This window comes from Culex pipiens, chromosome 3, assembly GCF_016801865.2.
Source record: "Culex pipiens pallens isolate TS chromosome 3, TS_CPP_V2, whole genome shotgun sequence".
In the NCBI taxonomy this organism is placed as follows: domain Eukaryota; kingdom Metazoa; phylum Arthropoda; class Insecta; order Diptera; family Culicidae; genus Culex; species Culex pipiens.
This window is the reverse complement of record NC_068939.1, coordinates 56,198,402-56,225,006: the sequence shown is the minus strand read 5'-3', so window position 1 is coordinate 56,225,006 and position 26,605 is coordinate 56,198,402. Positions and strand designations below refer to the sequence as shown.

At 37.1% G+C, this 26,605-nt stretch overlaps 1 protein-coding gene across 24 annotated transcripts in view; it reads right to left on the bottom strand.

Moving 5' to 3' along the window:
* The window catches only part of LOC120428611 (potassium voltage-gated channel subfamily KQT member 1), a 404,586-nt gene that overhangs the window by 171,202 nt on the left and 206,779 nt on the right, over positions 1–26,605 (bottom strand). The gene's annotated exons all lie outside the window — the stretch shown is intronic.

The following is a 26,605-nucleotide window of genomic DNA, read 5'->3' as shown; positions in this document are numbered from 1 at the left end:
CTAAAAACAATTATAAAACATTTCCCAATTTGGAAAGACCCCGCTTCCGTTTAGACGCTCTCATCACTTGATGGTTTTTCGGCGCAACTTTCGTGGACGAGAATTTTCCACTTCCCCACGTTAAGTTTCGGACGAGAACTGGGTTTTTTTTTCTTCTGTTTTTTTTGTGAAGCGCGGCAAATTCCCAACGTCATAAATTCTGCAGCCCTTTGGACGGAAAATCCTGGAAGCGTACCAGGGCAGCACTGGGAAAAGGGCCATCGCCTTCGCACGCCAGAATGTGCCAAAATTTGAAAGCTGCTTTGACGTGGAAGTTTTGAAACCGGACCAAAATTGTGGTTCTAGGGCTTTCAAACAAAGTTGGAGTGATGTGTGGCATGCATGTTTGAAGTTGCGGTGCACCAAATGAGTATGTGTTATGTAACAAACACGACTTTAATGGGATTTATCATTTAATGAATCAGTTTATTTCTTTCAGACACAAGAGTATACATTATATTTTGCGATTCAAATTTCAGTGAATTCATGTAAAAAAATAATAAAATTTAGTTAATAATAAATCCTAACTTAATTTTTCTTTGGAAAGATCTGAAAGACATTACATATTATAGTTTCCATTAATTGACAAGCACGATGTATGACAGCTTTGCAACGGAAAATAACAGCGATTTAAAAACTATCATTTTTAAAGAAAAATACGCTTTTTTCGGACACCAAATGTCTATCTCTCTACAAATCACGCAAAATAAGTTTCATTAAAATCCCAGAAAAAATAAAGGGTCGTGCCACTCCTCCGTCAAGAGATATCGAATTATCACTTAAAGCTAATTTTCACGGAAATAGATGAGAGGCCACATTTTTTAAAATCAAAACAAAATCAACAACTAAAAATTTTTACTTTATGGTAGAATCCTAATATACGTCATGCATGTTCCATTTTCTAAGATTCTCGATTTACATAATGCAATATCTTTCTGTAATCTGGAAATGGGGTTTAGAGCTCTTATGGAGGACTCATTGAGGTCGTTTCGAACAACTTTTCATTTTACTCGTGCTTTTTGTTTAATTTTTAGTATTTTAATTTGCGTTTACCCGTTTTCGTTCATTTTTGTTCTTGTTAACGTTAAAATTGCTGCAAATTAAAAACGAAAATGTTCTATTTTGGATTTCTAAAAGTGCCCAAAACATTATTTTCTCTTAAACTTAACCCTGAATTGCAACGTTCAAAAAACATTTTTGGAGGTTTGATTTGCTCAGATGCTTTCTCTAAGTTTGGTCGTCGCTTGGATTGACAAGCTCAGCAACTTTCTAGAAGACAAGAAAAATCCCAAAACTATTCTTGCAAAGTTAATTATGAACCACTCTTATTTAAAACCAAGCTAAAAACCTTGCCTTTCCCAATTGTAACAACTCTTCTGAAGACGCCAGAGCTCCAGAACGGCACCATTTTTCACACTGGACCACTGTGGAATGCTGTTTGAAGATCAGAAATTGATTGAATTTGAATGGTTAAGATGGGTTGTACACCCAAAACTGGGCAGCGCTAGTCCGAGAGAACAATGGCCTCGAGACGAGAGAATAGTGGTACCATTTACGGACACAGAGAACACAGCTCGAGATGGGCGAAAGAATTATTCTCTCGAGGTTCATTTGCAAAAAAAAGTTCATCCGTCAAAACAAAATACAAAAAGTGTCGACTACGGGAATCGAACCAGAGACCTTTAACATACTAACCCAATGACTTAACTGCCTCGGCCACCACAGCTTGGTGAACAAAGAGTGGTCAGATGTCGATGTATGACACTTGTTGGAGATTTATTGTATCAATTAATAAATAGACTCATTTTTTATGGTGGTGTAAGTTGGTAGCATTATTCTCTCGATTTTGGCGCTGAGCCCTCAATAAATTTTGAGGGAACGATTCTCTCGACTCGGAATTTTGAGTGTAGACGGTTAAAAGAATCTTGTTTAAGGTGGAACGGGGATGCACCGCTTTTTGGGCACCACGATTTGAGTTTTTGAAAGCAGTTTTAGGGAAATTATCGTGTTGTATACGACAAATAGATCGATAGCAAGCAATCTGCCAAGTTCTAAAATTGAATCGATTTGAGTTTATCAGAAGTTGGCAAAAATGTGACGGCCCGTTTCACCTTAAAAATTTCAAGTTATACAAAAAACAGTACAAATCATTCGACCCAAAGACGCCTCTGCTGACGGTACATAGTTAGTTAATGAGTTTACATTTCTTTCAACAATTCTCATCATCCCTCTTCTCGTATTACAAAGGCCAAATCCTGCCCGACCCAAAAGTTTTAAGCCCCACTAAGTCCGCTGTTTTATAGGACATTTCTTGACACGGCAACGTTCACAAATAACGCTACGCCTTGTGGAATTTTATTCCTTTTTTCCAGATGACACCCAACGGCTTCACAACTCACTGAGAAAATTTTACTCCCTCGGCAAGTGTTATCGTTTGAGATATTATCGCACGTGGGGGTTTCAAGCTCCCCAAAATGAAAAGTATATTCATTCCAAGTTTTTTTTTCTCTAAGCTAAGAATAAACCTTACCCTTATTTTGGGACCTTTTTGGTTTCCATACTGGCGAGGGACAGTGTTGTGAAAATGTTTTAAAAGTTATACAAGAAATTGCAGCATTAGTCAACATTTTAAAGTTTTGTGAAAATTAAACCATGCTAAATTTATCAGCTCTGCTCAGTTCAGAGAGTGCTTAAAACATGAAAAAACATAGGCCCAAAAGTTCAAAAACTCTACAGTCGGGTTCGGGGCTCTGACGTTCATAAATGCAAACTTTCCTCGTTAAGATTGATAAAAAGAGGCGTTCCACGGACTGGTGCCTCGAGGCACCAAACCAAAACTTGACAGCCAAGTTGACAGTTGACTGAGCCTGGTAGACTTTTTATTCGGGCACGCACGCACGACGACAGGCGGGAAAGTCAACGTGAAAGTTAACCGTTTTCCCTTTTTGGCGGGAGTCTGTGAACATTCTGCGCTAAAGAAAGCATTGACTGGGGGGTGCCATCTGTTGCTGCTGCTTCAAAGTTAAATTTAAGTTTATTTACTCAGTGGAAGCTGGAGGGGCCGGAGGGATGGGGCTGGGAGGAAAGAAACGTGTTGCTTTTGATGTCGGAGGATGAAATCCGGCCACATTGAGGGTCGTGTGGGAAACCGAGCCAACCGGAGAGATCCAAGGAAATAGATTTGGTTCCGGGGAAAAAGGGAGAGCAGCAAAAGTTTCGTTTTTATTTTTGGGCCGAAAGTTGAATGAGGAGGAAGATGTCCTAGAAAGTTAAAAATGATTCCGGGAACGAGATTGGAATAACTTTTTGCCGGAGAATGGAGTGCCAAGACGTTTCTTATCGTTCTAATTAAACAACAGGGAGAAGTTTGGCAGTTCAACTTCAACCTGTACAAGATGAAAGACAAATATTTTATCGGAAACTTTGACCTGCCAATGGAACAGAAATAAAAAGCAATGGTTTTCTTGTTTTTATTTTTTATTGAATTTGTACAGTTGTATTTGTACATTTGAGGAATCAAATACTATATGTCAGAGATTCAATTCAGCTAGGTTGGTTTCAAGTTAGCAAACAAAATTTATGGTACAAAGTTCATACTTATCTGAACCAATTTATACATTTTGATTTAGTTACAGCTTTATTTCACTCAGAAAAATTTAAATATTAATTTGAAATCCAGTCCAATTATGAACAAAAAATGATTGAATAGAAATCAAAGCTACTTATTAGCAAAAATTCAAAAGAATTGCTTCAAAATTAACACACCAAACCACTTTCAACCGCAAAATGTTTACAACTGTTATGGCGCAAAGCCATCATTCCGGTGAACGAGCAACAAAAATCACCAAATGACTGAAATTGCGAACATGTGATAAAAGTGGCAAACTGTATGCAAAGGAAGTCGTAAAGACTTTTCACCCCATTCTGAGCTCATCATCAGCAGCTTCCACGCTCTAATCCCTTCCTCTCCCTTCTGTGTCTAAAAACTTGATCCAACGAGCTTCGAAACGTGATGTTTCAACTTTTGATGTTGGGAATTGAGTTTCAGAAAAAAGGCCCTCAACAACCGCAACACACTCCTGCTTAGAACGACCCGAAGGCAGCGACGACGGGCGCTTTTTGCCATCAAAATGAGGCTAAGACTTTTCCCATAATATTTACAGTGATCTCTTATGTGACCGTGTGTGTATGTGGGGGTGGCACATTTTGTAAGCGGGTTGGGACTTGAAAAAAGAAGGGTGGTCAGGATTTTCCAAGAAGGTTCCCTGGAAGAAAGAGCCGTTATTTACTCTTCTAATACTTTGCTGTCTGGGGTGAAAGTATCCAGGTTGGAGTCCTTTTAAGTTTAGCTGTGTGAATGTGTGAATTTGTGGGTGTGTGACTTTGTGCTCGGGCTGTAATTAAAGTGGTCCTCCCCTTTCGTTTACGATGATGGCAAACACAGTAGCTGTCATCAGCTAAACCATGGTACCTGAAAAGGACTAAGTAGTGGAGAGGCTTTAATTTTTGTGACCTGATTGTGGGTGGAGCAATAATTAGGTTCAGCATTAAGGTTGGCCGTTTAGTGGATACATGGAAAGATTCAGGGTGGAATAACATGGAATTATTATCAAAATTTTCGCAGAACTTCAGATAGTTGAATATGTACACAGTAAAAAATAATGTAAATTTGGAAGCTGTAATTTTGGAAGGTTGAATATTACCTCTATTATGTTGTAATTTAACCTCAATTTAGACTGAAAAAGTGACATTACACCAGAAAAAAGGTAAAATTACATATTTCCATAGGTAAAATTACACATTTTTTCTGACATAAAAGATGTACCCCTTCCCAGATGCAATATAACCATGATTTTTTTTCTGTGTAGTGAAAAAAGTTATTTTTTATATTCTATGAGATCATTACCCAAAATTAATCCTGATTGGTAAAATCGCATGCAAAAGCAACCTTTTGTTAGAAAAGCATTTTATTACTGGTTTATTAGAAGCGTAAAAATGTTTAAATTTAGGTAGCAGGCATCTTAAACTATACATAATCAGATTGCTAGAGAGCATTTTTAAAGTTATAATTCATCCAACAAATTTTTTGTGATGACTTTGAAAAAAATATAGCATTTTTTCATCACCTTTTTGATGGAACTAAGATACGATTTTTTTTAAATTAATCATCGGCCTGCAGTTTTTAAAACTGAAAAAATTCTTTGGTTCGATTTGCAAAAAATAAAAAAGTTCAAACATTGAATTTACGAGCCATGGTTTCAACATTTGAATGCACTAAGTATTTTAAAATGCATTTAACATCTGCCCAGTTATTTTGCAATCATTAGTTTCCAAAATACCTAAGTATTGACGAAAATTTATTTTATTGCAGAAAAAAGTTTTTGTGGGGCTGTACATTGGAATTTCATAAAACATCAAAATACTTATAATCCAGCCCAAACATGCTTAATACGATTATAAATGCAGAAAAATGCGTTTTAGATTGTATTAAGTTGATTTGACCTCTATTTTCATTAAAATTTTGAAGATTTTTGAAAAAAATATTTTTTCTGCCCCGATTTTTTGGACCAATTTTGAAGGGGGGGGGGGATTTTATATGATTTTTTTTCTCAGAAAAGTCGATGGAAATCGATGGGTTCATGTTCATATTCATCAAATTTCTTATGAATGTGCCTCAAGAGACTCTAAATTACAAATTTGACCTCGGATAAAAAGTTTCCAACCCAAATTTACCAGTTTTCTAGCTTTCTTTGAATAAACCCAAAATCTAAGCTTGAAACCTCAAAACAGCTCAAACCGATCGAATAAAAATATTTTCTTTGTACAATTTGTCATAATAATACAGGAACAGATTGCCCGGATACAAATTCGAGCATAAAACATTGCTAAACTTAGAGTATTTCATTTTATAGCGAGTTTTTCACCAATGTGTAACTTTTTCTCATAGCTTTTGCCAATTACTTTTAAAAATTGATTTTTTAAAAACCTTAATATCTTTTTGCAACAGCCTTCAACACCCATATTTCTATAGGTCAAAAGTTAGGGAATTTCATGGACTATAAGCCTATGGTATTAACTTTTTGGCCAATCGCAGTTTTTCTCATAGTTTTTCGATTTTTCTATAACAAACATTTTACAACGTTAGTTTTTGCCCTGTAGGCCAAACTTGCCGGCTTTTTTAGGGCTCAACTTTTACATATTCGGAATCCTCGGGAAATTTCACGTTAGTTAGAAGTATCACATTGTACAGAGGCAGTGTTCATCTTTTGAATAGGAATCGAAATAAAATCTTCCAAAAAAAAGTTGCTCTAGACCCCCCGACGAAATATTTCGCCGGACCCCGCAAAACGTCGGTAAAGAGTCCTTCTTTCATAGTGCCATGGTGCCATAATGTTCTCGGAAAAATACACCGTGATAAACTTTGATTTTTAAAGAAAACTATACATTTTCGATACATTTTATTGCAAAATAAGCAATATGACTATCAAATGAAAATCGAGATTTTTTTCATAAAGACAATCTGATAAAAGACTTCCTCTATTGTTTTGATCATTTAGTTTGCAAGCAAAGTGCTGATAATCGGACGATTCAGATTGAATTGAAATGTCCTCATCAGGTATTCATATTCAATCGTATAAAGCCAACTCTTCCAATAAATTCATAATCGATGTCAATCTGTTCTCTATTCAAACTGCCTTCCTTCCCGAATACACTCCTGCCCGGGGCCAAACTGTTTGATCCTTTGGTCTGGTTCCCCGGAAAACTCAGGTCCAAATTGCTTCCCAAACACACGCAGAGACCACGTTCTTCCTTGGGGCACGTTTGGCCACATCTTCAATTTGCACTATCATGCCACACTCTGCGTTGCGTCAAACCCTCAAACTCCAGCCAGGGGGAGGGCCACACAAATAATCGTGCCCGAAAAACCAAAGGCAAAGATTTCTATTTCCTGAAAAAGACCTGGTCACCACCCTCCGGTGAAGCTTTCCCATTCTCGAGAGCTTTATTTTTTGCGAGTTTTTCCTTCCACGGCAAAACAGTTTTCTGGGGCAGATCCTTTTATCGTCCGACTTGGTCCTGGAGCGCGCTCTGTTGCTTTTCGAATCAACAAGTGAGTCAGGAAAATGCTATAGAGAGGAAAACCTGGCTCCAAATGGGTTTTTGCCTCCTGCTCGGAGTTGTTTTTCGTGCAGCTTTTTTTTTCTTCTTTGCGTTGTTTTTGCAGATGAACTTGCTGAAATTGGCAGGGTTGGGAAAGATTGAAGCAGACGCCACAAAAAATAGTGAACGCACACAGTGGAGTGAGGATATTGCAAAGTCATGATGGGAATAGAAACAAATTTTTGTTTGTTTGTTATGAGTAGGAAAGGGTTTAATTTACTAAAAACTAACTTAATCCACCTATGTGGTTGGAGCCTTCCTCACAACAATGGCTGTACACAAGTTTCATCAATTTTTTAGATCCGGTTTCCAAAAAGTACATCGATATCACTTAAGTGGCCATGTCTCGAGACAGGGTTGCCAGATCTTCGATGTTTTGCACTCGTTGGAAAGGTCTTTTGATAACCTAACCTAACCAACAATGGGTCGGATGATGGACCTGGACATAGTTAACATACATTTAAGTGAGATCCGGCTTCAAAAAAGTACATCAATATCACTTAAGTGGCCATATCTCGAGACAGGGTTGCCAGATCTTCAATGTTTTGCACTCGTTGGAAAGGTCTTTTGATAACCTAACCAACAATGGGTCGGATAGTGAATTCGTACATAGTTTACATACATTTAAGTGAGATCCGGCTTCAAAAAAGTACATCAATATCACTTAAGTGGCCATATCTCGAGACAGGGTTGCCAGATCTTCAATGTTTTTGACTCATTGGAAAGTTCTTTTGATAACCTAACCAACAAATGGGTCGGATGGAGGATCCGGACATAGTTTACATACATTTAAGTGAGATCCGGCTTCAAAAAAGTACATTAATATCACTTAAGAGGCCATATCTCGAGACAGGGTTGCCAGATCTTCAATGTTTTAGACTCGTTGGAAAGGTCTTTTGATAACCTAACCAAAAATGGGTCGGATGGAGGAACCGGACATAGTTTACATACATTTAAGTGAGATCCGGCTTCAAAAAAGTACATTAATATCACTTAAGAGGCCATATCTCGAGACAGGGTTGCCAGATCTTCAATGTTTTAGACTCGTTGGAAAGGTCTTTTGATAACCTAACCAAAAATGGGTCGGATGGAGGATCCGGACATAGTTTACATACATTTAAGTGAGATCCGGCTTCAAAAAAGTGCATCAATATCACTTAAGTGGCCATATCTCGAGACAGGGTTGCCAGATCTTCAATATTTTTGACTCATTGGAAAGTTCTTTTGATAAGTTAACCAACAATAGGTCGGATGGTGGATCCGGACATAGTTTACATACATTTAAGTGAGATCCGGCTTCAAAAAAGTACATTAATATCACTTAAGAGGCCATATCTCGAGACAGGGTTGCCAGATCTTCAATGTTTTAGACTCGTTGGAAAGGTCTTTTGATAACCTAACCAAAAATTGGTCGGATGGAGGATCCGGACATAGTTTACATACATTTAAGTGAGATCCGGCTTCAAAAAAGTACATCAATATCACTTAAGAGGCCATATCTCGAGACAGGGTTGCCAGATCTTCAATGTTTTAGACTCGTTGGAAAGGTCTTTTGATAACCTAACCAACGATGGGTCGGATGATAGACCCGGACATAGTTTACATACAGTTAAGTGAGATCCAAATATATGTGAAAACACATTTTTATACATAACTTTTGAACTACTTATCGAAACTTCAATCTGTATAAAACTCGATCTATGGGACCCTAAACCAAGTCGAATGCAACAAGTTCGGGTCAAATCGGTTCAGCCAGTGCCGAGAAACATGAGCTAGTTTGTTGGTCACATACATACATACACACACACATACACACACACATACACACACACATACACACAGACATTTGTTCAGTTTTCGATTCTGAGTCGATATGAATACATGAAGGTGGGTCTACGACGTTTTTATACGAAGTTCATTTTTAGAGCAGGATTATAGCCTTACCTCAGTGAGGAAGGCAAAAGGTGACCAAAATTTTGCAGTTATTTTTCACAGTTCATCCAAAATGTCTAGAGATGATCCTATTAGAAACGCTCAAGAAGCAACCGAATCAGCATCCGGGATCTTGCACAATTTGGGCGCCACTTCTGCTCCGAAGTTAGATAATACATCACAATATTAGAACAGGATTAGTGGGGCCAGAAGTGAGAGCTCGAATATAATTCCCAGCTTTGAACCTAATGATTTGCAGAGCCTTGCCAATGTGTAGAGCAAAAGTGGATTTTTCCTCATTTCCGGTGAAGAGGGGTTTAACTCGGTTGAAAGCTCAGCCATGGTGATGGTCCAGGCTGCCAGAGGTAAAGGATCTCTCTACCTTATCGGATGAGTTTGGATTTTTTGCACCTTATTTCCACTATCTGGCAAGGATGCGCCGGCATTTTCCCTTTTATTTTTTCTGCAGGTTTTCCCCGAAGGATCAACAGATTGCTTTTTTTTGCTTTTGCCTGCCGGAAGGACGGACGATGCTTAAATGCAAATACTGGCAATTGGATTGATTGGGAAAAGGGATGATGATGATGAAGCAACTGGCTTTGATAGGATAAGTTATCAAGCGAAAATTGAATCAACTTGGAAATTTAATGGACATCCTATCGGAGAGACTGAATGACGCCGTTTTACCGAAGGAAAAAAAATACTACTTTTATCGCAAACTTTTGGCATTTCAGCTTTCTGCACAAATCTGCGCCACTGTAATCTTGCCAAGCTCCAAGAATGCTCAACCATAAATTTCCTCAAAGTTGCCAAATCAACTACCACCTCCACACAGGAACTTTCCAACCCAATTTCGTAGTTTCGATAGTTCGACGTCCGTGACTTGCAGCCAACTGCCAACGACGCCGCCGCCGATAAGACGAACTTTGCAAACTCAATTAATTACCTCGTTGAGCAGGCCCCGCATGACTTCTTCGTGCCCTTGTTCTGTAAGATTGCACCCAATCCACGGTGCACTTGTGGATCAGCAAACCCGATTTTCATTCACCAGCTTTTGGGTGGAAAATTTTGCCAATGCATCTTGACGAAGACGATCCTAGTTGTGCGAGGGAAAACCGCACATTTCCAAGATTAACTTGCATCGGCAACTTTGGAGCGGTGAATACAGGAAGTATTTTTTATGAGTATCAAATCAGTCTTGTTATGTATCTATTTAATGATGAAATTTAATCAAGTCAAATGTTAATAAGTTTTATTTCAAATCGATTCAATTTATTTTTTTCAAATAGGCAGTGATCCAGGTTTTGCATCTTTTTTTAGTTTTTACTTTATCCAATAAAATAACTTAGTCGTTTAACTGATGTCCTTTTAATAAATCACAAAAATACGAATTGCATAGTAGTACTGATTGCAAAATAAAGTTCTGATAAATTGTGAAGGTTTAAAAAAAGTGTTACAATCAAGCCATCTACACTACATCTTTGCCCTGCTAGCTTGTCGCAGGAAAATTTTAGGCCAAATTGAGTTAAGAACGCTATTTTGTACAGCTTACAATGCCTCACATTTTGACCTTCACAGATCCCCGAAATTCGATTTCAATTCAATTCAATTTATTGTATTAGTATTTAAGCAATCATTTACAATTCCGTATTTCTTCTAACATAATAGAGTTTTGGAGTTTCTTTCAACTATGATTTGTACTATAATTCATTTTGATGTAATTGGATACTCTAACAATGGATTTGGTAAGAGAAGGAAAAATTAAAAAAAAACCTTCCAGATTTGCTAAGGAAAAAGAATAAAAAAGCTTAAAACCTAATTCGATTTCATCCCTGAGATATTCAATAAAAACGAAAGAATTCCATGCGAACTCGTACGACCACTTAAATTTTTGAACAAGACGTGTTTGTGATAGCATGTAAATTTGGTGTCAAAGGGACTGTTATGTTGAATTGGACGCCAGATTTGATGGCACACTCAAAATTCCGAAAAAAGTGTTATTTATCGAAAAAAAAAACACACAACAAGTTTTGAAAACTCTGCACTTTTTCGTTACTATACTGTATTTTTTTTTGAATATGTCATTTTAAGGGAATTTTAATGTACTTTTAGAATCTATAATAACCCAGAAGAGTAATTTTTTTATTTAAAACGAAATTTTTCATTTTTAAATTTCGTGTTTTTGCTAACGTTGCAGGGTTATTTACAGAGTATATTGATGTTCTTTAAAGTTGTCGAGTAGACAATAACATAAAAAAGGTATACAAACACATGGGATTTGCTTATAACCATCACGAGTAATCACGAAATTAGGAAAACAAAGTTTTGAAAAAGTTGGTTGTCCCGAGCAGACGAAAATAACTTGGGAATAACATTTTTTGATATTTAACAATACTAGGCCAATACCATTTTATGTTATTTATAACAAGATTTGTTATTCGTCGTTATGATTTTTTTGTTATTGAATTGTTATTGTAATATCAGACTAATAACAGTTTTAGTTATTCTTCGAACAAATCTTTGTTATTATTTTTTGTTATTTTAACAACTAATCCGACCATCCCAATAACAGTTGGAGGTATTCTTTCATAACAAAAAATGTTATTTCAAAGTTGTTTTGGCTTTCAATCAATATCAGACCAATAACACAATTTGTTATAATAACATAAACTGTTATTAAACTCTTATGCAAAAATGGATTTTTCAAGAAGATTCCATAACGTTTAATGTTATTTTAACAGTATTTGTTATTGAAATGGCATGAATTTTGTTATTACCGTCTGCCCGGGGTGTCGATTTTTTTTGTAAAATCGTGATTTGCACATATGAACACATTAAAAAATAACCTTGCAAACTTAGAAAAAACACGAAATTAAAAAAATGAATGAAATTTTTAAACAAAAAAAATGCCCTTCTGGGTTGATGTAGTTTCTAATAGAACATTAAATTTCCCTTAAAATTACATGTTCCAGATATTTTTAAGCTGAGTAACGAAAAATGGCAGAGTGTTTAACGTTTTTTTTATTTTTTCAGTGAAAAGTACGTTTTTTTCGGGGCGTCCTACTTTGCTTAGAAGTCCCTTTGACTCCAAATTTCCATCTCATCACCGTTTCAGACTGCTAATTATTGAAACACATGTTATTTTTTGCATATTCAATTTTAAAGGGATCTACCACCCCTCGGTCTATAGATATCAAAAAACGGACCTCGGATTCGTGATAAGGGACAAAAGTTACCCCTTAGGACAAAGTTTGGTAGAGGATGACCCTTTCCTCTACTTCAAAGTTAATTTATTATTTTATTAAAACTTCGCCATCTTTTGTGGAATTCAACTCAGCAAATTTCAGTTTAGTTTTCTCAAATTAATCATCAGAAAATGTGATCTGAAGAATTCCCGAGCAAAAATGTAAGCTTTAACAAATAATCTTAGAAAAGTGGCTATTTGATATGAAACATTTCATTACGCAAAGCGTGTTGGTTATGTTACTTTAATATGTTTTAATTTGATTTTAAAAATAAAACTGTTGTTATTTTAAATAACTTAAGAGAGAGAGCCATAGTTAAATACAAAAACTACTCTTATTGAAACACAATGTCCAGCAAAAACACTCACTCGGACAATCAACTCACATTTCTTCCAGGAACTCATTCTGGGACACATCACGTAAAAACGTACGAATAATTGACCGCAGATTCATGCCCCGGGTTGACGCCAGCCATCTCTGGTCATATAGGGGGAAACTGTATATTTTCTGCAGGATATACTGAACCAATATATTCTAATTTTTAGAAACCATCAAAGAGAAGTTGCTTTCCTTACATCTAAAAGGAGAAAATGCTGATAGTGCGGTTGAAGTTGATTGTTGAAGTAGGTTGGCCTTCCCTAAGTTGGCGTTAGCTGGCAACACTGATCCCACGCTTGTTGCTTACGTTCCGGCGCGCTGACCTGGGCCAGTAACCGACACCGTTGGGGGTGGTCACCCTGGACAAAGGCATCGACGTCGCTGTCGCTAGCAGAATGACCCCATTTGTCGAGGGATTTTATCGTCCTCCCGGCCAAAGTGGAACGCAAGTTGAAATTGGAAGTTCGTGGCTGTGAGAACAATATCCTCGGGATTGCTCCCTGCCTTTTTTTCGTAGTAATTTTATTCAATTTTGCTTGCTTCAGCTGGCTGGTGGCAGCTTTTACAAGAGGTGAAATAAAAAATCATCACACTTTTTTGGTCCGGTCAGCAGAAAAAGCTGGTGATACTGGCTGCCCGCTGGCTGTAGAATGGAAGTGTCCTATAATGAAAACTGACACGTAATGGTAAGGAGCCATGGAGTGAGACTCTTTTTGCACTATGGATGGGGATTTTTCTTGCGCTCTTTAGTTTCTAGCATTCGAAAGGACAAATGAAATATGGACAAACAATGAAGTCTTGCGAAAAGGACAACACTGAAAGAATTAAGACAATTTTGGATATCTAAAATACTATATTTGGCATTTCCCCCTCAACCTACTCAATCAAATTTAACAAAAAAAATATCATCCAACGATGAACAACAAGTCTAGGCACCCCAAACCACAAATGCTAAGCACAAATCATCATGGATTGAAGAGCAATTCCATGCCAAATAGGGAATCGGTTGTACCCGACCCTCTCCGATTTCAATGAAACTTTGTAGACATGTTATCCTTCGCTTATATAAGCCATTTTTGTGTATATGGAGCCAGTTCCACTCGATAATGACATTTGAGAAGGGCGTAAGTGTTTTAAATATTTTTGTAATTCGGAATTTAAATATTTCTGTATCTCGAAGCCGTTGCATCGTATCAAAAAGTGGTCAAAGACAAACTTGTAGGAAGTTTGACGGGCTTTTCGATAAAAATACACTGAAAGAAAAAAACACCCAACTTTTATGAGATTTTTTTATTTTTAAGTTTAAAAGTCAAATTTGAGGGGGAGCCCACGATTTTTTTTCGTTCAAAATTTTTGTGAAGATAGCCTAAGATGTTACAAAAAGACTCACGAAAAATGCAGGATGGAGCAACTCACCTAAAAAAAATACAAAAATAATTTACTGAAACTTTTTTTTTGAAAAGTGCTCTAAACGTCAAAATTTTCAAAAACCGAATACGGGAATCGATTCTCCAGACAATTTTACATAAAAGTCTCCATATTGACCATTGTCCTAAGTCCAATCCTTGTGAAGTTACAGCGGTTTTAAAAATAAAAATGTAGAAAAAATAGGTTTTTTGATGGTTTTTGGCAATTTCTTTATGACAGACTTGATTTTTCAGTCTCGTAAATATTTTTACCGGAAAGCTCGTCCAATTTCCCATAAGTTTGTCTTTGACCACATTTCAATTGGATGTATGGGCTTACAGATATAAGCTAATTTACTATCCAGGTTACTATACTACACTGAAAAAATATGATGTTTTCAATTATGAGCAATGTAATTAGCTTATATCTGCAAGCTCATACATCCAATTTAAATGTTGTCAAAGACAAACTTATGGGAAATTTGACGAGCTTTCCGGTAAAAATATTTACGAGACTGAAAAATTAAGTCTGTCATATAGAAATTGCCAAAAACCATCAAAAAACCTATTTTTTCTACATTTTTATTTTTAAAACCGCTGTAACTTTACAAGGATTGGACTTAGGACAATGGTCAATATGGAGACTTTTATGTAAAATTGTCTGGAGAATCGATTCCCGTATTCGGTTTTTGAAAATTTTGACGTTTAGAGCACTTTTCAAAAAAACAGTTTCAGTAAATGATTTTTGTATTTTTTAGGTGAGTTGCTCCATCCTGCATTTTTCGTGAGTCTTTTTGTAACATCTTAGGCTATCTTCACAAAAATTTTGAACGAAAAAAAATCGTGGGCTCCCCCTCAAATTTGACTTTTAAACTTAAAAATCAAAAAATCTCATAAAAGTTGGGTGTTTTTTTCTTTCAGTGTATTTTTATCGAAAAGCCCGTCAAATTTCCTACAAGTTTGTCTTTGACCACTTTTTGATACGATGCAACGGCTTCGAGATACAGAAATATTTAAATTCCGAATTACAAAAATATTTAAAACACTTACGCCCTTCTCAAATGTCATTATCGTGTGGAACTGGCTCCATATACACAAAAATGGCTTATATAAGCGTAGGATAACAAAGTTTCATTGAAATCGGAGAGGGTCGAGAAAAAAGTACCTGAAAAATTCCTGTTTTGGGCTGGAATTGCTCTGAAAACAAAAAAACAAAGGAGAATGGGCAAATTTGGTCCAAGGATGTACACGAACGGGACCAACTTTTTTCGAAAGATCTCGCCGAGACATGAAAAAAAGTCTTCTGGACCAACTCTCTAAACCCCGGGGTTCAAAAGTTACAAGCTGTTGAAGTTTGAGCATTTTGGGTAAAAATGTACGAAAAATCAAATTTTTGCTATTTCTAAAATCATTCATAAAATCTCTGTTTCATTATGGATTTCGATTTTCTTGACTTCATTCGACGCGTATCAGCAAAAACTATGAGTTCTGATATGTCTTAGCATGATTGAAACATGATTTCTCTTGTTTTTATCCGTTTGAACCGTTTGTGCAAGAGGCATCCCATAGAAAAAAGTCGAAACTTCAAGGTTTTGAAACCGGATCCGACCCAGACTGCTTCAGTGAGTATGGAAGGCTTCAGTGCAATGTTGTAACAACTTATTGGGATGGTCTGAGTCATCCGAGAACTCCTTGGAGTTAAGACCGGTGAGTCTACCGCCGTAACAAGCAAGATGTCGGCGGTTTTTGACCACGGATCATACCCACATGGCTTCAGTGAGTATGGTAGACTACTATGCTGATGTGTTGGAGTGTCCTGGGTTCTCCTAGGACTCCCTGGAGTTAAGATCTGTGGGTCTACTACCGTAACAAGCAAAATGTCGACCGGTTTTGACAACGGAACATACCCGCATAGCTTCAGTGAGTGTGGTAGACTACTTTGCTAATATGTTAGGATGTCCTGGGTCATCCAAGGACTCCCTGGAGTTATGATCTGTGGAGCAACAGCCGTAACAAGCAGGAGGTCGACGGTTTTTGACCCCGGAACATACCGGCATAGCTTCAGTCAGTATGGTAGACTGCTTTGTTAACGTGTTCGGATGTCTCTGGTCATCCTAGGACTCCCTGGAATGGTCCAAAACATCCCAACATAACAGCAATACAGTCTGTCATACACACTGAATCTTTGCGGTTATGATGCGCGGTTAAAAATCATCGACCTTTTTCTTGTTACAGTGACCCAAATATCTAAACTCCAGGGAGTCCTAGGATGACCAGAGACATCCGAACACATTAACAAAGCAGTCTACCATACTGTCTGAAGCTATGCGGGTATGATCCGTGGTCAAAAACCGCCGACATCTTGCTTGTTACGGTGGTAGACTGGCAGATCATAACTCCATGGAGTTCTTGGATGACCCAGGACATCTCAATACATCTGAAATAGTCTACCATTCTCACTGAAGCCATGCGGGTATGATCCGTGGTCAAAAACCGCCGACATCTTGCTTGTTACGGCGGTAGACTTAACTCCAAGGAGTTCTCGGATGATTAGACCATCCCAATAAGTTGTTACAACATTAAACTGAAGCCTTTCATACTCACTGAAGCAGTCTGGGTCGGATCCGGTTTCAAAACCTTGAAGTTTCGACTTGTTTCTATGGGATGCCTCTTGCACAAACAGTTCAAACGGATAAAAACAAGAGAAATCATGTTTCAATCATGCTAAGACATATCAGAACTCATAGTTTTTGCTGATACGCGTCGAATGAAGTCAAGAAAATCGAAATCCATAATGAAACAGAGATTTTATGAATGATTTTAGAAATAGCAAAAATTTGATTTTTCGTACATTTTTACCCAAAATGCTCAAACTTCAACAGCTTGTAACTTTTGAACCCCGGGGTTTAGAGAGTTGGTCCAGAAGACTTTTTTCATGTCTCGGCGAGATCTTTCGAAAAAAGTTGGTCCCGTTCGTGTACATCCTTGGACCAGCTCCCATACAAATTTGCCCATTCTCCTTTATATCAATGCAACTGTCACTACCAATCAATTCTGGAACATTTCATCAGAACAAAAAAATATACAGAAATAGAACTGCTTAATCCGTTGTAATTACATTATGCTTACCCATACCATCAACCACAAACCACAACCACAATCATGGCACCTCCCACAGGAGAGAGAGGGGGCATTTCCAACTCTGTTACTGATCAGCCCACAATCAATGCGTAATCCAGCCGGTTTACGTATTGGATCGTGTGAAATGACCGATTAACATAAGCTCCTGTAATTGCCGAGTTTCCGTTCGGTTTGTGCTCTTCGTGACCATTCAAACCAGGTGAAAAACAATTACCCTAATGGTCTCCAGCCGGCGTCAGCGTCTTCCCTGTTGCGTTGATCCTGGCCACGTGTGTGCGTCACGTACATGTACACGTGTGCGTGGTAAATCCATTCCACCTCAACACATTAAGCGCGTCCCGTTTAATGAATGGGTGATGAAAATGGACCGTAAAAGCTCTCTCATCGCAGGTTCTGTTTGATTTTAAAGAGCCTCGTCGAAGCGCCATAAAAGGAGCAGGGGTAATTGGACCCAAGGGCTTTGCAGGGCGTGAACTCCACGTGGATGCACTAAAGTCGGCAGCTAATAAGCTGTTAATCTACCAGTACTAGTGGTGATTGCACTTTTAAATGACACCACCGTAAGTATGCTTTTAATTTGAGCAAAATGACCGGGCAAAAAAGCTAATTACAAGCCGTAACTGTTCTTGTGAAAAAGCTCTCCATTTCCCGCAAAGTGGCATTAAGTTGAACTAAATTTCTGAAAATTCCGAACCAGCTGCCAGGATCAGGCGGCTTCCACAAACCGGGCTAAAGGCTACTCAATGCATGTAATTATTTTCGAGTGTTCATGCGGAAGCACTCTCTAGTACACTCACTTAAGCACATATACCCACACAATTAATTTCCGCTTATAATACTCGTTCAGTTCTAAGCACCAAAACAAACGAACGCGGCAAGGCAAGCACCAGTAGTTGGTGGTAATGCTCGTTTCAGAGCTTTATGCACCGGAAGTAAACTCAATTTCGCGGTGATTCAGTTACTGGTTCTGTGATTACGGGGACGGCGAGATTTGTACCGTAAACTCTAGTTATTTCGTAACATGTTTTTGAATTTTGTAAAAAGGAAAACCAAACATGTTCAAAAAACCTGTTTATATATTAAAATCAGCATCGTCAAAAATTATCATTAGTCTCAAATTCAGGCAAAAAACATTGTATAACACAAAATACGAATAATATACAAATGCTTGAAAAGTATGCAGTTCAAACTCTCTCTCACGAACGATACTCTCGTCCAGGTACCATCGCCGGATTTAGATTTAGTTTGCATTTATATCAGCTGCAGCAGCAGCAGCTGAAGCCGCGTTTGCCGGGCCACCTGGAATTTATCCGGGGGTATAAATTGTGGCAAACCCGAAATAGAGCGGCCGTGAACGAGAGAAGAGCCTCGCACGTTGAATCCGTCCTGGTTGCCAATTTAGAGTTCGGGGGCCTTACAATCACTTTCACCAAGCTTTGGAGCGGCAGCCTAGCGGGGAGCTTTCGTCATGACCACTAAACGTAATAATGTTCAGCGAGAGCGGGTCTGCTACAATCTTCTTTTATTGGGGGTGAACGGAGTTGAAGTTTAAGGATTTTTAATGAAACCCGGGCAGACGGTAATAAAAAATTAATAATATTTCAATAACAAATTCTGTTAAAATAACAAAAAGTGTTATTATTTTATCCTGAACATCAACTTGAAAAAGAGAAAGTAATAACAGTTTCTGATAAAATAACAAGATTTGGTATTGAAGTGAAATTATACTGAAAATGTTTCATACAACGCTAATAAGAGAAAATGTTATACATTTCAAAAACTCTCCTAATAACAAGATTTGTTATTCGTTTGGTATTCTGACTTAGAAATAAAATTACCATAAATCGCACAAATGGAAAAGTTTTTTAGTGTCCATAACACAATATTTTTTTTCTTTTGTTAAATATGTTTAGATCTTTGGTATAATTTTGTCCAATTTTGTCGGGGTCATTATTTTGGGGTCCTTAAGCTAAAATTATACTAAAAAGTTGAAAATTTTAAAGTTGATTTTTTTTAATTATTTGATATACCCCCTAAGGGACTTTGCTAATACTGGCTAGAACTATGGGATAATTTTGACCAATTTCGTCAGGGTTATTAATTTGACCATGAAATGGGGTCCCTTAAGCTAAAATTATTCAGTGTCTTGCGAACCTTCGTGGTGAACGGACACTAGAGCTGCGGTATTTTTTACTACCTAAGCTCAGAGTTATTTCAAAACAAAATTCACAGTCTTTTTAAAGACTACCTGAGTTATTTTCCAAAATTCTAAACAGTCTTTTCAAGACTAACCCCACCTGAAATTTTGTTGTATTTTACAAACAAAGCCATCTTTTTAAGAGAACTTTGCTTGCAAAATGCGTCAAAACAAAGGAAAACGCAAATCTTCTGAAGATTTGGTCGTTACGTCGGTGAAGCGTTTGAACGCTAAACCGGCTAACGGAAACAGAAAAAGAAAACAGCCTCTTCTGAGGTCTGATTCTGATTCTGAATGTGAGGTCAATCCTCCAATTCCATTGACAAACAGTTTCGGTGTTTTATCCGAAACTGATGACAAGGAACCTGCTTCTCGTACTGAGCCTTCTGCCGTCGAGAAACGAGTAAAGGCTCCGCCAATTGTAGTGACTTCCGTCTCCGATTTGGCCAGCTTTCGAACGCAACTGAAGAATTGCAAGGAAACTTGCAATTTGAAAGTTTCGTTCCAGCTTGGTCGAAGAGGAGAATGTCGCTTGTTGACGGAATCTTTACAAGATCACCAAACTTTTGTTGGTTATTTGAAAAACCACAAACACAATTTCTACACGTATGAGACCAAGAATGCTCGGCCATTCAAGGCGGTCTTGAAAGGTCTCTCCAACGACTTGTCGGTGGATGAGATCAAAAACGAACTTAAGGTGTTGCTTGGCTTTGCCCCATCCCAAGTAATACCGATGAAGAAAAAATCAAACGGGAATATTTCTCGCTTTGGTTTGACTTCACAATTTTATCTGATTCATTTCAACAGAAATGAAATCAACAATTTGAAACTTTTGGACAAAGTTCAGTTTTTGTTCCATGTACGGGTAAAGTGGGAGCATTTTAAGAAACATGGCGGTAATGGCCAGAATCTGACCCAGTGCCGGCGTTGCCAGGCATTCGGTCACGGTACTGATCATTGCGCCATGGTTCCAAAATGCATGGTTTGCGGGGATTCTTCTCACGACAAGGACAATTGTCCCGTGAAAGAAGTCACCCAATTCAAATGTGCAAATTGTGGTGGAAATCACAAATCAAATTTTTGGGATTGCCCCATCAGAAAAAAGGTTTTGGATTCTCGTGCTAAGCATCAGCCGAAATCCAAACCGAAATTTTCTCAAAGTCAGGTTGTACCTGCAACTTTAAATCAAACGTTCGTGCTGTCTCACTCGAACAATTCTAGAAATACCCCTACCGTGGAAAAGTTAGGTAACAACAATGGCATTTCTTATGCTAACGTCGTTTCGGGTTCATCCACGAATTTTAAATCCTCTACCAATCTTTCTGAAATTGGGCAGGTACCTCAAATCTCATTTGAAAATTTTTCTGCTGGCAACGCTTTGGGATCTTCTGATCTCGGCGATGTTACGTTTGAAAAAATGACTTTTTTGCAAAACTCACTGTTTGGTTTGATTCAAACAATGAGTAATGCTACATCCATGATGGAAGCAATCCAGATTGGATTAAAATTTGCGAATGATGTTGTTCTTACCCTGAAGTTTAATCATGGATCTAAGTAATTCCATCAATATTATGAATTTTAATGCTCGCTCTTTAAAAGCGAAAGAAAATGAATTTTTCAACTTTTTACGAGTTCATAACGTGCATGTTGCTGTTATAACCGAAACATTTTTAAAAACTGGCACTTATTTGAAAAGTGATCCAGATTATAAAGTTATAACTAATAACCGAATGAATCGAAATGGCGGTGGAGTTGCAATAGTTATCCACCGTAGTATGACTTATAGCACGTTACGTGACTTTAAGTTAAAAGTTATTGAAAGTTTGGGCATTGAACTTGAAACTTCTTTTGGGAAAATTATGATTGCAGCTGCATATTTGCCTTTCCAGTGCACTGGGGAAAATAAAAATTATTTCAAAGGGGATTTGAATAAACTTACTCGGCATAGATCTCGATTTTTGATCATCGGTGATTTTAATGCCAAACACCAATCTTGGAATAATTCTAAAGTAAATTCCAACGGTAAAATTCTATTCAGAGATTGCACTTCTGGTCTTTATTCGGTTTTATACCCGAATGGGCCAACTTGCTTTTCTTCTGTTAGAAATCCATCAACAATTGATTTGGTTTTGACAAATCAAAGTCAGTATTGTGGTCCTTTAGTGACTCATGCTGATTTTGATTCTGATCACCTCCCAGTAACTTTTTCACTTTCTCATGAAGCAGTTACCAGACCCAATAGTTCTGTGTTTAATTACCACAAAGCTAATTGGGACAGGTATCAGCATCATATTGAGAATAATTTAAATCATGATTTTGTTTTAGAAACCAAAGCTGATATTGATTCAGCCTTGGAATCTTTAACTAATGCAATTTTGGATGCTAGGAATATTGCTATTCCTAAAGTCCAAGTCAAATTTGATTCTCCCATTATTGATGACGATCTTCAGCTTCTGATTCGTCTGAAAAATGTTCGCCGAAGACAGTATCAACGTTCTCGTGATCCTGCACTGAAGCGAATTCAAAAAGATTTGCAAAAGGTTATTGACCACAGATTCACTCTCCTGCGAAATGAAAAGTTCGCAAGAGATGTCGAACAAATTAAACCTTATTCCAAACATTTTTGGAAACTTTCAAAGGTTCTTAAGAAACCTCAAAAACCCATCCCTTCTTTAAAGGATGGTGATAATATTCTATTAACTAATGGGGAAAAAGCTCAAAAACTTGCTCAGCAGTTTGAGAGTGCTCATAATTTCAACTTGAATGTTTTGAGTCCTATTGAAAATCAAATTTCAATAGAATTTCAGAATATTGTTGAACAAGAATTTTCATCAGATGAAGTTTTTAATACGGATCTGAATGAAATAAAATCTATTATCAAAAAATTTAAAAATATGAAAGCCCCTGGTGAGGATGGCATTTTTTACATTTTAATTAAAAAATTGCCAGAAGCAACTTTAAGTTGCTTGGTCAAAATTTTCAACAAATGTTTTGATTTGGCATATTTTCCCAGTAGTTGGAAAAATGCCAAAGTAATTCCGATTTTGAAACCGGATAAAAATCCTGCTGAAGCCTCAAGCTATCGGCCCATTAGTTTGCTTTCATCTATTAGTAAATTATTCGAAAGAATAATTCTTAATAGAATGATGACGCACATTAATGAAAATTCAATTTTCGCTGATGAGCAGTTTGGATTTCGCCTTGGGCATTCAACTACTCATCAGTTGTTGAGAGTTTCAAATTTAATTCGAAGCAACAAATCTGAGGGCTATTCTACTGGCGCTGCTCTTCTAGACATAGAAAAAGCATTTGACAGTGTTTGGCATAAAGGTTTGATTGCGAAATTGAAAAGGTTTAATTTTCCGATTTATATCGTGAAAATTATTCAAAATTATTTGACGGATCGTACTCTGCAGGTATGTTATCAGAATAGCAAATCTGATCAACTACCTGTACGTGCTGGCGTCCCTCAAGGAAGCATTTTGGGTCCAATTTTATACAATATTTTTACTTCTGACTTGCCTGATTTGCCCCCAGGATGTCAGAAATCACTTTTTGCTGATGACACAAGCATCTCCGCCAAAGGCAGAAGCCTTCGTGTCATCACAAGAAGATTACAAAAAAGCTTGGATATTTTCAATTCTTATTTGAAAGAATGGAAAATTACTCCAAATGCTACAAAAACTCAACTTATTATTTTCCCTCACAAACCAAGGGCTGATTTTCTTAAACCAAAAAGTCATCACATTATAAAGATGAATGAGGTAAATTTAAAGTGGGAGGATCAAGTGAAATATCTTGGACTTGGTTTTGACAAAAACCTTACTTACAAGGATCACATTGAAAGTATCCAGGTTAAATGTAACAAATATATTAAATGTTTGTATCCACTTATAAACAGGAATTCTAGACTTTGTCTCAAGAATAAACTGTTAATTTATAAACAAATTTTCAGACCTGCCATGCTTTATGCTGTGCCGATCTGGACAAGCTGTTGCTTAACCAGGAAGAAAAAACTTCAGAGGATTCAGAACAAAATTCTGAAAATGATTCTGAAACTTCCTCCCTGGTTCAGCACCAGTGAACTTCATCAATTAGCCGAAGTTGACACTTTGGATGTTATGTCCAATAAGATAATTGATGCATTTCGACAAAAATCATTGCAGTCTTCAGCTGCATTGATCCGCTCTTTATATAGTTTATAAGTTAGTTTTAAGGTATCCCTTTTCCCTTTTGTACATGTAGGACCTCCTACATTTGAAATCACTGAATAGCGAAAGCTACAATATTTCATGAATAAATGAAAGTTGCTAGTATTTAAAATTGAGGTGAAAAGTCATCGTTTGTGATTGGACACTCAATAATATTTTAACTGAATGAATGTACATGGAAAAAAAATTTGAATAAATATAAATTAAAAAAAAAAAAAAAGCTAAAATTATTCTAAAAAGTTGAAAATTTGAAAGTTGATTTTTTTTTATATACCCCCTGAAGGACTTTGCTAAAATTGGCTAGAACCAGTGTTGCAAAAGAGTGATAGAAAAGCTATCAATAGATTATCTCTGCAAGAAAAATATCCGAGAGTATAGCGGCCATCACTATAGCTTGTGAGATCTCTTCTTGTGTCTCGTGATTCCCAGCGATGTCATTCTCTCTCTATCACTCCTACCCTTTTCCTCGACTATACATACGCTCTCACCGCTGAGTCTCTCAATCTCTCCGGAAACTGCAATGAGAGAACGCGAGATGGCGATTAGGAGCCGACCACGCATGACGTCCCGTAAAACTGCGTTTGCAAAATTGGTTTTGTGGCGGATTTTGTGGTTAAACGCTGTTGCGGTAGGATGATCGTGGAAGCAAGAATGAGAGAGAAAAGGAAAATGTCAATCGCGAGTGGGTAAACACGAAAATGTGTTCGGCGCTGAGAGTTTCAATGAGGAGAGAAGAGCAGTTGTATTTGAGGCATGAATATTCAGGCGGGATAAGGGACCATCCACAAACCACGTGGACACTTTTTTGGAAATCTCAACCCCCCTCAATGGATTGTGGACAACCGCCATACCCCCCCCTAAAGTGTCCACGTGGTTTATGGATGGTCCCTAACTGTAGTTACTGATAGCTGATATTTTTATATTTTAACAACCCTGGCTAGAACTATGGGATAATTTTGACCATTTTCGTCGGGGTCATTATTATGGCCATGAAATGGGGTCTTTAAGCTAAAATTACTCTAAAAAGTTGAAATTTTGAAAGTTGATTTTTGCCTTCCTCACGTTACTGAGGAAAGGCTATAAAATCACTCGAAAAATGAACTTCTTAATTCGACCTCGTAGACCCATTTTCACGTATACATATCGACTCAGAATCAATTTCTGAGCAAATGTCTGTGTGTGTGGTGGGATGTTGATCAAAAAATTGACACTCGATTATCTCGATATTGGCTGAACCGATTTTGTCCGTTTTGGCGTCATTCGATCCGTCTTGGGGTCCCATAAGTCGCTATTAAAAATGATAAAGTTAAGTTAAGTACTTCAAAAGTTATGCTAAAAAAACGAGTTTAACAAAAGTCCGGATGATTGTAAAAAGGGTGGTTTTTGTAAGAAAACCCGTCATGCTATACATTTTTAGAAAGGTATTTAAAAGACCTTTCCAACTCGTCCAATACATTGAAGATCTGACAAATCTATCAAAAGATACAAGCATTTATGTGTTATTTACGCACTTTTTGCATTTTGGATAGCAATCTTTAAATGTGAGGAAGGCGCCAACCACCTAAAGGTGAATTAAGTAACGTTTTTTTTATAATTTGATGTATCCCCTAAGGGACTTTGCTAATATTGGCTAGAACTACGGTATAGTTTTGACCATTTTCGTCGGGGTCGTTATTTTGGCCATGAAATGGGGTCCTTAAGCTTAAATTAATCTGATAAAATTAACTTTTGAAAGATGTTTTTTTTAGTTTGATATATTCTCTAAGGGAATTGATTTATTTATTGAGAATTTTTGAAATGTGAATAACAAAAACTGTTATTATTTTCACAGAGCGAGGAATTCGGAGCTGACGTTGAAGTTCGAGCTGGAGTGAGACCTCGGAGACGGCATCGGATTCAGCTAATTTTCAGCAACTTTCACTTGGAGTCGGAATCTGTGATGTCGGGTATTGTTGGAGAGCTGTAGTCGGCGTTGACGTCGTATCCTGCATCCAGAGTCGAAGATGTCTTCAAAGTATGGATTCAAAGTCGCTTGAAGGAACCCGACTCTGCAGTCCTGACTAGTACAGAAGAGTTATGGCAACTGCAGGTTTATTTGCAAATTGCAAATAAACCAAAACAAAAACTTTTTTTTTTGTTATGGAGGCATATCAGTTCAATATTTTTTTTGTTATTATGCTGCTATACCTCTCCGCACAAAATAACAAATCTTGTTATTCCTTCATGATTCTTTCTGTGTTATTGGTTTGTTATTGCAATAACAACATAATAACAGTTTAAGTTATTCTTCAAACAAATCTTAATATTGATTTTTGTTACTTTAACAACTAATCCGATCATCCCAATAACATATTTCGATCTTCTCACAATATCAAGAACTGACCTTCCCAAGTTATTTTCGTCTGCTCGGGAAACGCGTGTAAATTTGGAATTTTTATAAATTTTGGCTCACAAATTGTCAACCAAATCAAAGTCGATAATTTTTTATGTTTGGAATAATAATTAATACTCGATAATTATGAAGTTGATGTCAGTAAACGCTTTGGTTTGGTCTAGTTATGATAGATTTACAATTTACAAAGTATGATAGATTTACGCTTTGTATGAAATATACAATTATTGTTTATCATATTATAAGTCAAATGGTCATGTATTTTGTCAATAAATCGTTTAAAACAAAAAATGTTGAAAAGTTTTACTTTTCGAAACAAGTGCTGAAAAGTTCAGCAAGCTCATTACAAGAAGCATCGGTTTACAGTCATCAACTTCAAAAGTATCGAGTTGTAATAAATATGTTAATACTGTTAACTTTATTTGAAATTTAGAGGATCCCTTACATGTCTTTAAATGCAATGTTTGACTTGACGAGGAATAAATTGAATTTAAAGAAATTTT